A 13,653-nucleotide genomic window follows, 5' to 3' on the forward strand; every position below is an offset into this window, starting at 1 on the left:
AGCTGTTCTGCGCTTGTTATGTTTGATAATATTTGTCCAAGCGAAGAAAGAACTAGGAGAAAGAGAGCTTAGTGATAGCTAAAGAAAAAGAAAAATAATGTGAGAGATAAGAAAAAATGAACAAAAATAAAATACAAGTATAACCGAAAATCATAGAAGGAAAGAGTGATAAATAGAACGCGAGAATCTGAGAAAAAGAGAGAGAAAAAAAATTGCAATGCTCCGTAGTATGTCATACGATCCTGCTAAACCCATTTTCAAACGACCCTATTCAAAAAAACTAATTTCCAAAAAATGGCCATTCTCTCCAAAAATGTCTGTTGTTTTTGAAGTCTTCCCTTCTTAAAACACAACTCAACAATACCACTGATCCTTTCATGTGTCTATCTTTCAGACATTTCTCTACGTCATCTCTAATAACTTTTTCATATCAAAAACCCAAGTTTACCAAATCTTATTTTCTATTTGTCAGTATTCGTCCTTCCAATTCATCATGTTGTCAGACATGTTTGATGGATCTGAATCTTTCGATCGAAACGCGTCTACAGATATTGGCAATATACGTTGCAGATAAAATCGGAAACAATGACCAGTTAGAGGATATGGAATGTTTTTGTCTTCGGTAAGTATCCATAAAACTCACTCAGTCTGATTTAATGGACTTGAATAACTGTAATAGTGACAGCCGTCCTTGCTTACAGTTGATGGACCCTCTGTTTCTCCCTGCACTGAATGTTATATGTAACAATATTGTAGGTAAGGTGTGACACCGCTAGGAACAATAAAAAAAGCGCGCGCGCGCGCACGCGCGCACACACACACACACACACATATATTGTTCTTTATCAATTATAATAATTGATAAAGAACAACCAGCCTCAATTCTGAGTAAGTGTAATTGGATAATTTATTGCCTCTTCCATGTTCTCCCACAAATCTTCTGTACATTTCAAATTAGACTACTGAATAGGCGAAGTAATCCCTTGAGTAATCCAATGAACCTTTTCTTTCAAGTTGCCATTTCAAGATGAGCCATTGCAGTCCTACCAGCCTACAGTAACCGACTGTTACATGATAAATCCATAGACTCCTGCTATTTTTTTGTGAAGCACAGACTTTTGATCCGAATGATCCAAAAAGATTGGCATCGAAGCAGGTGACCTTATTTCATTCCTCACTGAATCACTTTCCTTTTCCAGTCTCTCTCTCTCTCTCTCTGTCTTTGTATTGCCAGAACTGGAGTGTCAATGGCTCATCTGGTGTAATGCCCCAAATAAACAGGAGTATACGATGATCATGTAAATTGCGTTGTTCACAAATGTTATTTGTGAATTGTTTATGTTAATTGTATAATTTTCTTCATTTACTGTGGTACAACAATAAATTTTCATTGGTATATTAACAATTGACACGGTTGTTACTGAACATCTATTCAGGATCGCAGTTAGTATAGTTCAGTGCCAAACAGCTTGATCTTTTAGCTAGCATTCATGGTTATACAATACAAAATTACCTCAAATGTGATTATATATATATATTCATAAAAATATAAATTTGTTATATTTTATAACGTTAATGTACTGTGTATGATCAAGAAGCATTAGTATACGTCAAAGTATAGGACAATCAAAACTGATATTTAGCTTTATTAACCTGATTCATACTCGTACTTAACCACGTTTAAGGTTCCGGAACATAATAGTTTCTTTAAAATAGCAATACTACCAGTTTTGCACTTAAAAAGGAAACCATTCGATAATCCCAATGTAATGAAATATTTGATCGTACTTAGTTATAGGTTTATTCAAATGTCTTTAAACTGTGTTAGCTACTAACACATCAAATTAGTTACCATTTAATTTTCCATCACTCGTATAATATGCAATTAATATCGAAATCTCTCTCTTTTTCTATCAGACACATACACGTATTGTTTGTCCAATCATGATATTATAGTTCTCGTTTACCATTTAATTTTTTATTATTCGTATAATATTCAATTAATATTGAATATTATATGAATTAGTATTATGCGAGAGACCTCCAGGGAGTCAGAGACTCATCGAGAAGACCACATACTACACGCATCAGCTATCATATTTATTCTTGAATTCATTCACACTGTTTGCACACACAACATCCAATGGCAATTCATTCCAATCACGCACCACACTCTGAGAGAAAACTCTAGCCAAAAATATAACAGAGGTAGTTGGGCAGCAATTATACAGTTACAATTCTTCTGCGCTGGTTGTTACAGACTCCAACTACAGCAAAAAAAAAAAAAGTTTTTTTTTTTATCAGTTCTCAAATTCTGCAATCGGTGTGCAGATTTACTGTGTTATTTCAAGACATATCCTTTAACTAATAAAACATTAAATTATATATTTACAAACAAAACTGATTCCAGGATATTACAGTTGTTGTTGTTATTGCCATCCGGTCGTTTTCGCTTATTGGTGATTTTGCACACAAAGGCTCCATCCCACTCGGCCTCTTGTCTTTTCTTTCAGCAACTCTAAGTTCAAGTTGGTAAGTTCTTTTATGTTGTCCATCCAACTCTTTCATGGTCTTCTTTTTCTTCTCATTCCCTCAATCTTCCCCAACATAACTGCCTTTTTCAATGATTTATCCGCTCACATAATATGACCAAAGTACATCAACTTCTGTTTAGCGATCATCGCTTCCAAGGATCATTCTGTCTGTATACTCTCTAAAACCTTCTAACTGATTATTAAGTCTCCTCCACCTCCATAATTGAAATGAATAAATTCTATGTCTTTCGTCTTAATAATCCAGCTTTATAATCCATACATCACCATTGTTTTGACAATTCTAACGTTCGTGGCCTTAATCACACCTTTATCTTTCATAATTTTTGTCATGTTTAACATCACTTTTTCCCCCCTGACTCTCCTTCTTTTAATTTCATCTTCACATTTACCATCATTTCTGATTCTGGACTCAGTAAATCATAACTTTCAACGATTTCTATTTTATTATATTATTTGTATTATATTACAGTACACCTCGCCAAATCCTGCGATTGCTATGACAGGCATAGATATTCTAAACAAAAGCAACACTCAAAACTGGTATAAAACAATATTTAATTTTATCCCGTCAGGGACAACGACAACTAGCGTCACTAATAATGATTCCTATTAGAATTCTCTGGGTATCCCAGTAGGATGGATGGCGGTTGGAGAACCTGTGTATTGAAGATGCCATTAAATAGTGATATTTCAACAGTAGTGATCCAATCTGTGAGATTAGTTACATACTACACACCCCGGAACCACGAGTCTTTAACTCCCCCTCTTTCTGTGGAAATTGCGACGAGATTAGGTAAAGTCACGCTAATTCCTTCCCCGATTAGCATGAAATAATGCTCTTCCTGCAATACCAGCCCCACCAGTGAGTAAACCAATAGATTTATGATCTATATAATCATGAATGAATGTTGTAGGTGGCTGCGTTTTATACGTTTTACATACGATAGAAATATTATACGAGCCGAACAGTTTCAATGTTTTTATATGTATATTGCTGCTGTTGACAAGCCAACAGATTCATCATCCTATGTATTCCCTTCCCTCTTTGATTTTTACATGCATATACAAAAACACATAAGAATACCAACATATTCAATTCGAACCCGGCGACTAATAGATATTTTCAAAACATTAAAAATAAATTTGATGCATAAATGAGGAAGCAATAAATTCAAAACTCAAGCCTGAAAGAGATCTTTCTCATAAAGTATTCATGATTAGAAGGTCATATGAAGGACAATTGTCCAAGGTCATATTCAAAGTCAATATTTATTTAATGGATCATTCCTCCAGGTATGAGTAACCAATAAACGAATCGTAAATCCAAATAGCTTTTGTTCTGATAACAACAAAACTGTGATTGCACACTTGAAGCTTGCCAGTCTCGCTAATTCTTTATAATCCCGTTTAATCTCAGTTCCGTGAAACTTTATTAAGACACACTAATGGAACGACTTTAGAATGGTAACTGAATTTAGAGCAGTTATTGTAAATCCCTTCACTTTCCCATAGCATATATTATTACACAGAATTTAAACCAACAAAGATGAATATTATTAATTAGGGGACTGAAATTCCGTCTATGTATTTTAAATTTTTAGAGGGATCGTTGTCACAATACGGTTATTGCAATCAAACACTTAGTAATGAACTATGGACAAGAGGCTTAACTAAAGATATGCCGTTGAAAAGCTGAATTAATTCATATAAATTGTATGCACTATCGACATGCTTAGCAAGCGACGAAATCCCGCTGTAGGAGCATGAATTTGCATATGGAAATCAAGTTGAGAAACCATATATATTAAACTTTAATCAAGCCGGGAAATGAGGTTCATTATTTGAAGTACGTTCAGCTCTGTAAGGAACCTCTAACTTATTTTAAAACCTTTGCCGAACTTCGTCACAAATTAACAAGTAACATTCACAGCAGAAAATCAGTTGTAATACAAAACACTGATATATAGTAGGATGCAAATGAACACTCAGCAATGGCTGGCTAAGTGTCATCTAATACTAAGGTTGAAATTGACGCATTTCCTTTAAAATATGTTTACTGAAAATAATAGTGAATAAAACAAGCTAGTTGATGTATAATGAAATGAAATATTTCTCTTAGGAGAAATATGTTTAAATCACGAATAATAATATTTAATGGATTCGTAGGATGATGTCATTTCTTTAAATGACATCATTTTATTTAAAGGTCACTTGGACATCTTTGTGATATGAATAAGACATCAACTATATCTCGGAAATTAACTTCAAACTCCGGACAAATTTCAGATATTAATGAGATAAAGCTCGTGCAATGAGAAATTACTTGGTCTTCTATTTCTTCCGTAGTGGTATATGAGGGTTAAGTACAGGGTGGCCATAAAATAACTTTCCCTGTTTGGAGACATCTGTAGCTGAAACCAATAAACGGAATGAGACCAAATTTTATATTGAGACTTTTTGAAGGTATGGGGAGATGAATTCCGCAAAAAAAAAAAGATTTAGTACCAAAAGTCTCCGATAGGGGAACTTTTGGCGCTGGCGGAGCCGAAAGCAGTCAAATATTTGCAGTAAAAGCAGGTAAAATGGATTATGGAAATTTTACTATGCGTACGTGACAGCAGCGCCACCAATTCCACTTAAAAAGGGATTGGGAACCTTCAGGCAGTTATTCGAATGACTGACTAATAACATTTCGACGGTGTCGAAATGTTATTATTCCATTTTATCTGCCTTTAATGTAATTATCCGCTTGTTTTCGGCTACGCCAGCGCCAAAATTTTCCTTATCGGCGACTTTTAGTACTAAATCTTTTTTTCGCGGAAATCATCTCCCATGCCTTCAAAAGTCTCAATATAAAATTTGGTCTCATTCCGTTTATTGGTTAGCTACAGATGCCTCCAAAGAGGGAAAGTTATTTTATGGCCACCCTGTATTTAATCTGATACTCTGTTTTTAAGTATATATTTCGGGTGTTCAGTTTTATTAATCTTATGACTTCAGTATTAATATTTCTTATCAGCTTACTACTTATCCTATATTATCTCTATGAAAGTTTATAGTTGACTATATAAAATAAGATTTGATTTAGCAGAATCATCAGCTATCTTTGTTTGCTCATCGCCGTGGTATTAGGTTCCAAGCGTAATGATTCAGTCCAGAAAGATTGTTTAGATACTAATCGTTGTTGCATAAGTATCTAGTGAAAGCAAAAAAAAACTGAATATACAGTGTAGCTAGATGTTATGCAAACTATATAATTCAATTGTAATTTTAATTCAAATCGTTGTGGACCAGTTTCATGTCTGCTAATTGTGTGCGATCTTAGGTTGATTTATCTGTTGTGTAGAAATATCATAACCTCAATTTCCGTACTTGAGAAACTGGTGTGAGAAAGGCAATTTACCTGAATTTGAATAGCAATAATAAACAGATTTCTCGCTTCCAAAACAATATTCGAATCTAGGACTCTGTAACCGAAGTGTATGGTAGTATTTCTCGAACTATGCAAAGAGGATGCCTACTATCATTAACGTTAATGTTTTTTGGTGTATAGCAAAACTTGAACTAACTTCGAAACCCAAAAGGAGGTCTCAGTGAGATCAGTTCTAACAATCAATCAGATTTCAGTTAGACCTAAAGAAGTGTTTAATAGTGAATGGAAATGTCCAATCTGGTTTTAAATGAAAGATGGCGACCCTCGACTTCGTTTTGTGACCGGGCAGTTCACGTTCTCTATACAAAAATAAATAAATAAATAAATAAAATAAAAATCGCTTCAGTGACCAAGCAAACAAGTTTAATTTTTGAAATCATCCTATCCACCTGTGAATTATTTTCTAAAGAAATATCTTAAAGAATCATCCATTGCATGTTGAAAGCAAATATTTCTTTTCCATAATAGACTTAGTTTTCTATCCGGAAATCATTACACGGACTAATCTCCATACTGAACGCCTTTATTCATCATTGTAGCAAGCATTGGTAGTACAGTAAATTGAAGTAAATTTATTTTTCAGATATTTCTGAATGTAGTAAATGTAATTCAGTATAATATAAACAACAGAAATATCTCAGATTAGTCGAAAAATACTTTAAAGGATTTCCTAGGTAAATGATCAAAGAATGGAAATTTTCACGTTTTTATTGCTACCATATGATGCCTCAACAGTATTAATGGAAGACATAAATCAAATAAAAATATTCCTCAAGACTGAATTTACACAAGAAATTTAAGGAAAAAAAATACTATAAATGGAATTTAGAAAGATAATTTTCAGAGCAAATGATGGTTACTGCTATATACAGAAATGTTACAAATGTAGATAGAAAGAAAACGAAATCTCTAGAAACTAACATTAAGATAACAAAAATCGTACCGAAGCAAACAAATCCAATGGTTTTATTTTAAAAATGAGATGATTTAGGACAATTTCTGCAGACACTTATCTCTCAGACGTTCGGAATATCCTACTACAAACACCTTAATCAATACTTAACAAGAGGTAATAATTCTGCCTTTTCCTTTAGAACACTTCCAGTGGAGATAAGTTTTCAGAATGATGTGAAAAGCCAGCTGATCCTAAATTTCTTCACGCAGATCTGATTATGTAACAGTAGATTTATTTTTTCTTTATCTATAAAAGTAGTCTGAAACAAATGTTTTATCATCAATCATTATGTATTTAAAAATGTAATGTATTATTTTTATATAAAATAACAATGCAAGTTATATAATATTTTTGAATTTTAAAAATATTTTAAATAATTTTAATATATTTTAAAAAATACTAAATAAAATAGCTGCACTATTAACTATTTTATATATTTAATATTGTAATTAGTTGAAAGTTATAAATGTATATACATTTTAGTATAGTATATATCTATATATATCAATGTATATATCACTGCTTTCATTATAATATATACTATACTAAAATGTATATTAAAATGAAAGCATTGATATATATATAATATACTAAAATGTATATTATATTATACTAAAATGTATATTATATTATACTAAAATGTATATATATATATATATATATATACTAAAATGTATTATATTATACTAAAATGTATATTAAAATGAACGCATTTATATATATATATATATATATATATTTATATATATATGTATGTATATATATATATATATTTCATTTTAATAACGACATTGAAGATATGTAAAATATTAAGCAAATTTTAAATAATAAATTTAAAAAAAAACTGAAGGTATATTTGGTAGGGATTTTAATTGGTGAATGTTGCTTGATACGAATAGTTCATGCTCAATTCTTCCCGTTTGATAAGTATGCTTGTTTTGGAATGCCATTTGTTCAAATTTTATTTATGCATTTCTGAAACTTTTACGTCGTCTTTCCCTTTATCTAAGATTTATGTGCAACACGAATTTTAGATACATTAAAGATTCAAAAGATACATTTATATATAAACATATTTAATGAGAAAGACGTGGGAGTAATTTTGCCAATCTTTTCATCTGATGGCATACACCAATAAGCAATTCGCTTGATTAGAATCCAACTGTGAATCAGCTAATGAAGGAATTTGGGAACTCAGTATTTATCACCGAATCATGTCGGAGGGGGTTTGCTAATTTCATTAACATCAATACTCCTTTTCTCCCCGTAAGTCGCTACTAAAGAATTCTGCTGTACCCCAACGGACATTCACCCCTAAAAGCTTTAGATGTAAGGTCGGCAATAATAATTGTTATCAGAGAAGTGCAGTAGTAGTGTTCCAGTCTGGATACCTCTTCTTATGGTTTATCGAATCAAATAGGTAAGGGTTATCAAGCATACAATATGAACCTCCCTCTGTGTATCTGTAAAAGATTCAGGATATCTTGAGTGGCTGGTTGTTATTGCTGTGCGTGCGTGGGAGAGTCATGAGTCATATGAGGTGTGCCGGCAAATGTGTCTAGATATAAAGGTAGGCGTGAGGTGAATTTTCAATTCATCTCTTGTAATGTAGCAATCACATTTTAGGACTAATCAGCACTTGTTCTTCCAATGGACGTCAAATCCTTCTTAGGAAGGATGCATTCAATTCTATGGAAAAATATGAATTAGTAAAATTAATTAGACATTCACCCATGTAAGGTCGGCAATAATAATTGTTATCAGAGAAGTGCAGTAGTAGTGTTCCAGTCTGGATACCTCTTCTTATGGTTTATCGAATCAAATAGGTAAGGGTTATCAAGCATACAATATGAACCTCCCTCTGTGTATCTGTAAAAGATTCAGGATATCTTGAGTGGCTGGTTGTTATTGCTGTGCGTGCGTGGGAGAGTCATGAGTCATATGAGGTGTGCCGGCAAATGTGTCTAGATATAAAGGTAGGCGTGAGGTGAATTTTCAATTCATCTCTTGTAATGTAGCAATCACATTTTAGGACTAATCAGCACTTGTTCTTCCAATGGACGTCAAATCCTTCTTAGGAAGGATGCATTCAATTCTATGGAAAAATATGAATTAGTAAAATTAATTAGATATTATGTTATGGTCCTAGTAATTATTATTGATAAATATCTGTGTTGAAAACTAAAATAAAGATCATAAAACTAACATATATATAGTTTGAGATTTGTCTATATTTCGATTGCTTCGAATCTATGCTCATCTTTAGACAATATTAAGACACAAAACAGATTAATAATATTATAACGACAATCTTAATATTAAATAACAATCAATTGGAATACGACTTCACCTTATATAACATAAACTGACTGTAGTTTTGAAACGGAGTAGGCAACAAATTGTTGTTAATTTTTTTTTCTCTTGATCACAGTTATTATGATTCCATTTTAAAATGGATTTTCGCCTTCGAAGATTTCGAATCTACTGGCCAAATAAAATTTGGAATAACAAATTTATTCAATAATAACGAACAAAAATTCATTGAATTATTTTAATTATGACTTCATTTAGACCATTTTTTTTTTGGAATTATTTCTAAATTACGGAAATAATTCCATTTTGATAGAATGGAAGTTAATGATATTTGTTATTTAAAATCATTATTATAATTTGCTGAATGAGCTAAATATTGAAATTGGATCATTTTAGTGGCAAAATAAAAACACAAAATAAAACGGTGCAAAATTCCATTACAAATAATAATAACCCTTCTGTATATAGCTGTCACCAAACCTTCTTTAGGTGAGTTACCATGACAATGAATGACGTCATGCGCAACGCATATTTTAATGATTATGTCTGATCATGCTTTGCTGGTTTTGGTTTAGTTGATATTTCTTCCATTTTATCTTAAGCTATCTTAAAAGTCATGGTCAAAATATGAAAGAGCCGAGCTATAAAGATATACACTAAACTGCGCATTGTGGAAACCTGTATCTTCAGTAGCATGCTCTATGGATGTGAGTACTCCTGAGAGAATATGAAAGGAGGATACTGGCATTCGAGAGGAAGTGCTATAGAAGGATCTTGAGAATAAGCTGGATTCACAAAGTGAACAATGAGGAAATCTACAGACGAATACAACCATAAGAAAACCTGATCCAGAAAATAATCAAAAGGAAACTACGTCTGTTTAGCCATATATGTAGAACGAACGATGAGAGAAAATTAAAAACATTGCTACTCGGAATGATTAAAGAATAAAAGAGGAAGACCAAACAGAGAATGGGGCGATGACATCGTCAAATGGAGCGGCCCTATACACAAACTGAGTCATCTTGCACAAAATAGAATGTAGTGGAAGAATCATATCAAGATGGCACAGACACCTACGGACGTTGAATCCCTGGTTGTTGTTGATATTCATTCCAATGCATTCCCATATACAGTATATGCAGTTTTTAAAATGTTTACGCTATTTATATTTCAACTAATGAATATTTTAAAAACAAATGTTAAATTTTAAATTGGATTAATAACGATTTACATCAAAAATGGTTTAAATCGATCTTATTCAAATTAATTGTTCAAAACAGAATTTAAATTACTTATGAACAAGCCACAGATAATGTACTATTCCTATATTCATTAAAGCGGATAGCAATTCCCTAATCTATAGCCTTCGTTAAATCACTTTTATCACTCATACTACTCATTTCGAAATGAAATATCTGTGTTTGCTTATGCAGGCTACATCCCGTAATTTTCTGACATTTTTGAAATGCTTTTATTTGAAGGTGAGCTTCTAAATTCTACGTGAATAGTAGTATATTCATGTACCGTATATTCCAATAAACCTTCATTCAAAGATTTCAATCTTGCCAAAATACAACCCACGTAAAGAAACTTTAAATAATATAAGATTCCATAAAAAGAAATTGTCTAAAGTTAAAAACATGCGAAGCAGATAAATAAAAGGCGGTATTTGCAATGTATGAAACTCTACGCGTGTTTATTTTTTATATTTATTTTCTTTTATTTACTTTCTCTCTTTTTTTTTTCTTCAACCGAATGGATATTAAAATCACGGTGAGGGTAGCACACACAGAGTGCATATCTGAAAAGCATCGGAGATAACAGTTTTCCTTCAGGAGTTCGAATCCAAATCAGTGGATCTATCACTCAAAAAACCAAGGCTCACATCGTACGTAAATTATGCAGACCATGAAATAGGAAAAGACTCCATCTCAGTTACTTTGATGCCTTCATTCCAATAACTGACAACGACGGATTAAGTACGAGAGGTTTATTCAATCTCACAATACGTCTTCTTGGATGAGGGGGGGCGAGAGAATGAAGAAAGAACGCAGCACATCTGAAGACGAGAAATGGAAGCAAAGTTAGACTGCTTCCATGAGTAGACAGGCATCAATGATTAAACACTGCTTTATTCTCGACAAGCAATGCATACATTCATAGAGAAAAACAAGCTTGAAGCTAAAACCATGCATTTTCTGTATTTTATATTTTATATGCAGCACTAATATACTTTTTTATTTTGAAGATTAATAGTTACTTTTGATATTGTGATACAATTTGTTTTCGTTGACGAATGAGATGCACTTCTGCTATTAGTATGTCTTATGAATTTTGTACGTATGTATGAATATCATGTGATTTTGTACATATGTATAAATATCATATGAGTTTTGTACGTATGTTTAAATATATAATGTGATGCCTATTAGAATTCTAAAAAATTAAGCGCTGGGAAACTTCTTCCAGTTTGATAATAAAGCATGCAAATATGTAGTTCTTAAAAGAACTACATATTTGCATGCTTTGGAACTGGGAGATGGACTGAGTCCTTGACTCTTTATCTCGTGATCTGAATGAAGAAAATCTATGTAGATGGGGTGTGTTGAGCTAAAAGCTCTAATCATGGCTGGGTAATGGCAATAGCCTAGCCTCAGAAACTTCATTGGCTACAGCATTGCCATTTGTTACATTAGAAGTCCTAAAAAGGACTTTTTAACCTCTGCAAATATATGTAAAAATTCAATTACTTTATTTGTATATTTTATTTATAAATAACTGAATTGTGTTTTGCTATCTTTTAAGTGCATTCTATGTTTTTTCTAAATAAACAGATTTAATTCTAACATATTGTGTAATATATTAAGCATTCTAGAGGTTTATTGAAGTTAATATTGCATAAAATAAATTATGGTAAAAAAGAAAAATAAATTAGCAACAGGCAATTTAATATCTTGTAGACGATACCCAATGGAAATCTACTTTACAAAGTAGATATTCAAATAAATAAACATTTAATATCAAACAACAGCCATCATACTATGAAACAGGACAATGATAACTTACCTTCCTTTGATAATAAACAAAAACATTATAAATACATTTAAACATATATTTCTTTGTCATATTAACATTGAAATTTAAGGTGAAGAAATGTAAGATTTTAGAATGATATAAACCTGAATTGAAGGTTTTGGAAAGAAGTACTGATTATAAAGATTTAGGCGTCTCAACTGATAAGGAATATAATTACATGAGTCATATTGGTAGGATAAGTAGCAAACTTCAGAAGATTTAATTAAAACTAGCTGTGCTTATAGGAGTGAGGATTAATACGTCACTTTGCATTTATATTACATTACGAATCAACTATGAGCATTCAGATGTTTAATGGATAAGAATCGAAGGTATTCGGAGAAGATTACGTACGTGGAAGGATTGTATCATAATAGTTACAAGACTACTTTAGTTAGCTGTAATTTGATTAGCTTAAATAACAGGAAAATAGGCTTAATTGAAGTTTACAAGGTAATTCGATGAGCCCATAACGTAGATAGACCTGTTCTGTGTAGCTTACATGAGACAAATCCCATTACTAAACATAATAAGAAGTTAGAGAATTTAAAAAAATGTCTGAAATAATGCAAAGGGTTTTTAGATCTTTGGTCTACGGCAGATAGTACATGGAATGGACTTCACAAGAGTTGTGGATAGAGAAGAACGTTACTGGTTTGTTATATATATATATATATATATACAGGGTGTTCGGGATAAATTTGACAGTTTCGTAAGGAAAAAGAAAATCTTCTTTGTATCTATTAAATTTAATGAATTGACAAAAAAACATTACAGGCAGAGTTAATTACAATACTATCAACAAGATTTACTCAAAATAACCACCATTAGCATCGATCACAGCTTCAATTCTGCTTCGGAACCTCGAACAAGCTGATGCTACAGTCTCCCTGGGAAGGGCCGCAAAAACTGTTTTAATTTTATCCATTAACTGGGCTTTTGTATTACTGGAAGTGCGATTGGTGTCTTTTTCAACTGCGCCCCATACAAAATAATCCATGGGGTTAAGGTCTGGGGAGTTTGGAGGCCAAACATTTGGACTGGTGAAGTCGTAGAAATTTTCAGACAACCATTTTTGACTTTTCCCAGAGGTGTGGCAAGGGGCCGAATCCTGCTGCCATACATACGGCCTACCATTGGCTACCCTTGTTATCCAGGGCTTGACTACAGTTAGCAACTCCACGAACAAAGCCCGAATTCCAATGCCAGGGTTCTTCAACACCTGTTCCTGCAGATTTGCGAGGAATTCTGCTGTACGAACGCAATCAGATCGTCTGCTAGGGATCTTTCTTCTTGCTACATCCTCGTAGTCACCATTG

Source organism: Typopeltis vanoorti, chromosome 5 (genome assembly GCF_054136105.1).
Source record: "Typopeltis vanoorti isolate ZY-2024b chromosome 5, IOZ_Tvanoo_1.0, whole genome shotgun sequence".
Classification (NCBI taxonomy): domain Eukaryota; kingdom Metazoa; phylum Arthropoda; class Arachnida; order Uropygi; family Thelyphonidae; genus Typopeltis; species Typopeltis vanoorti.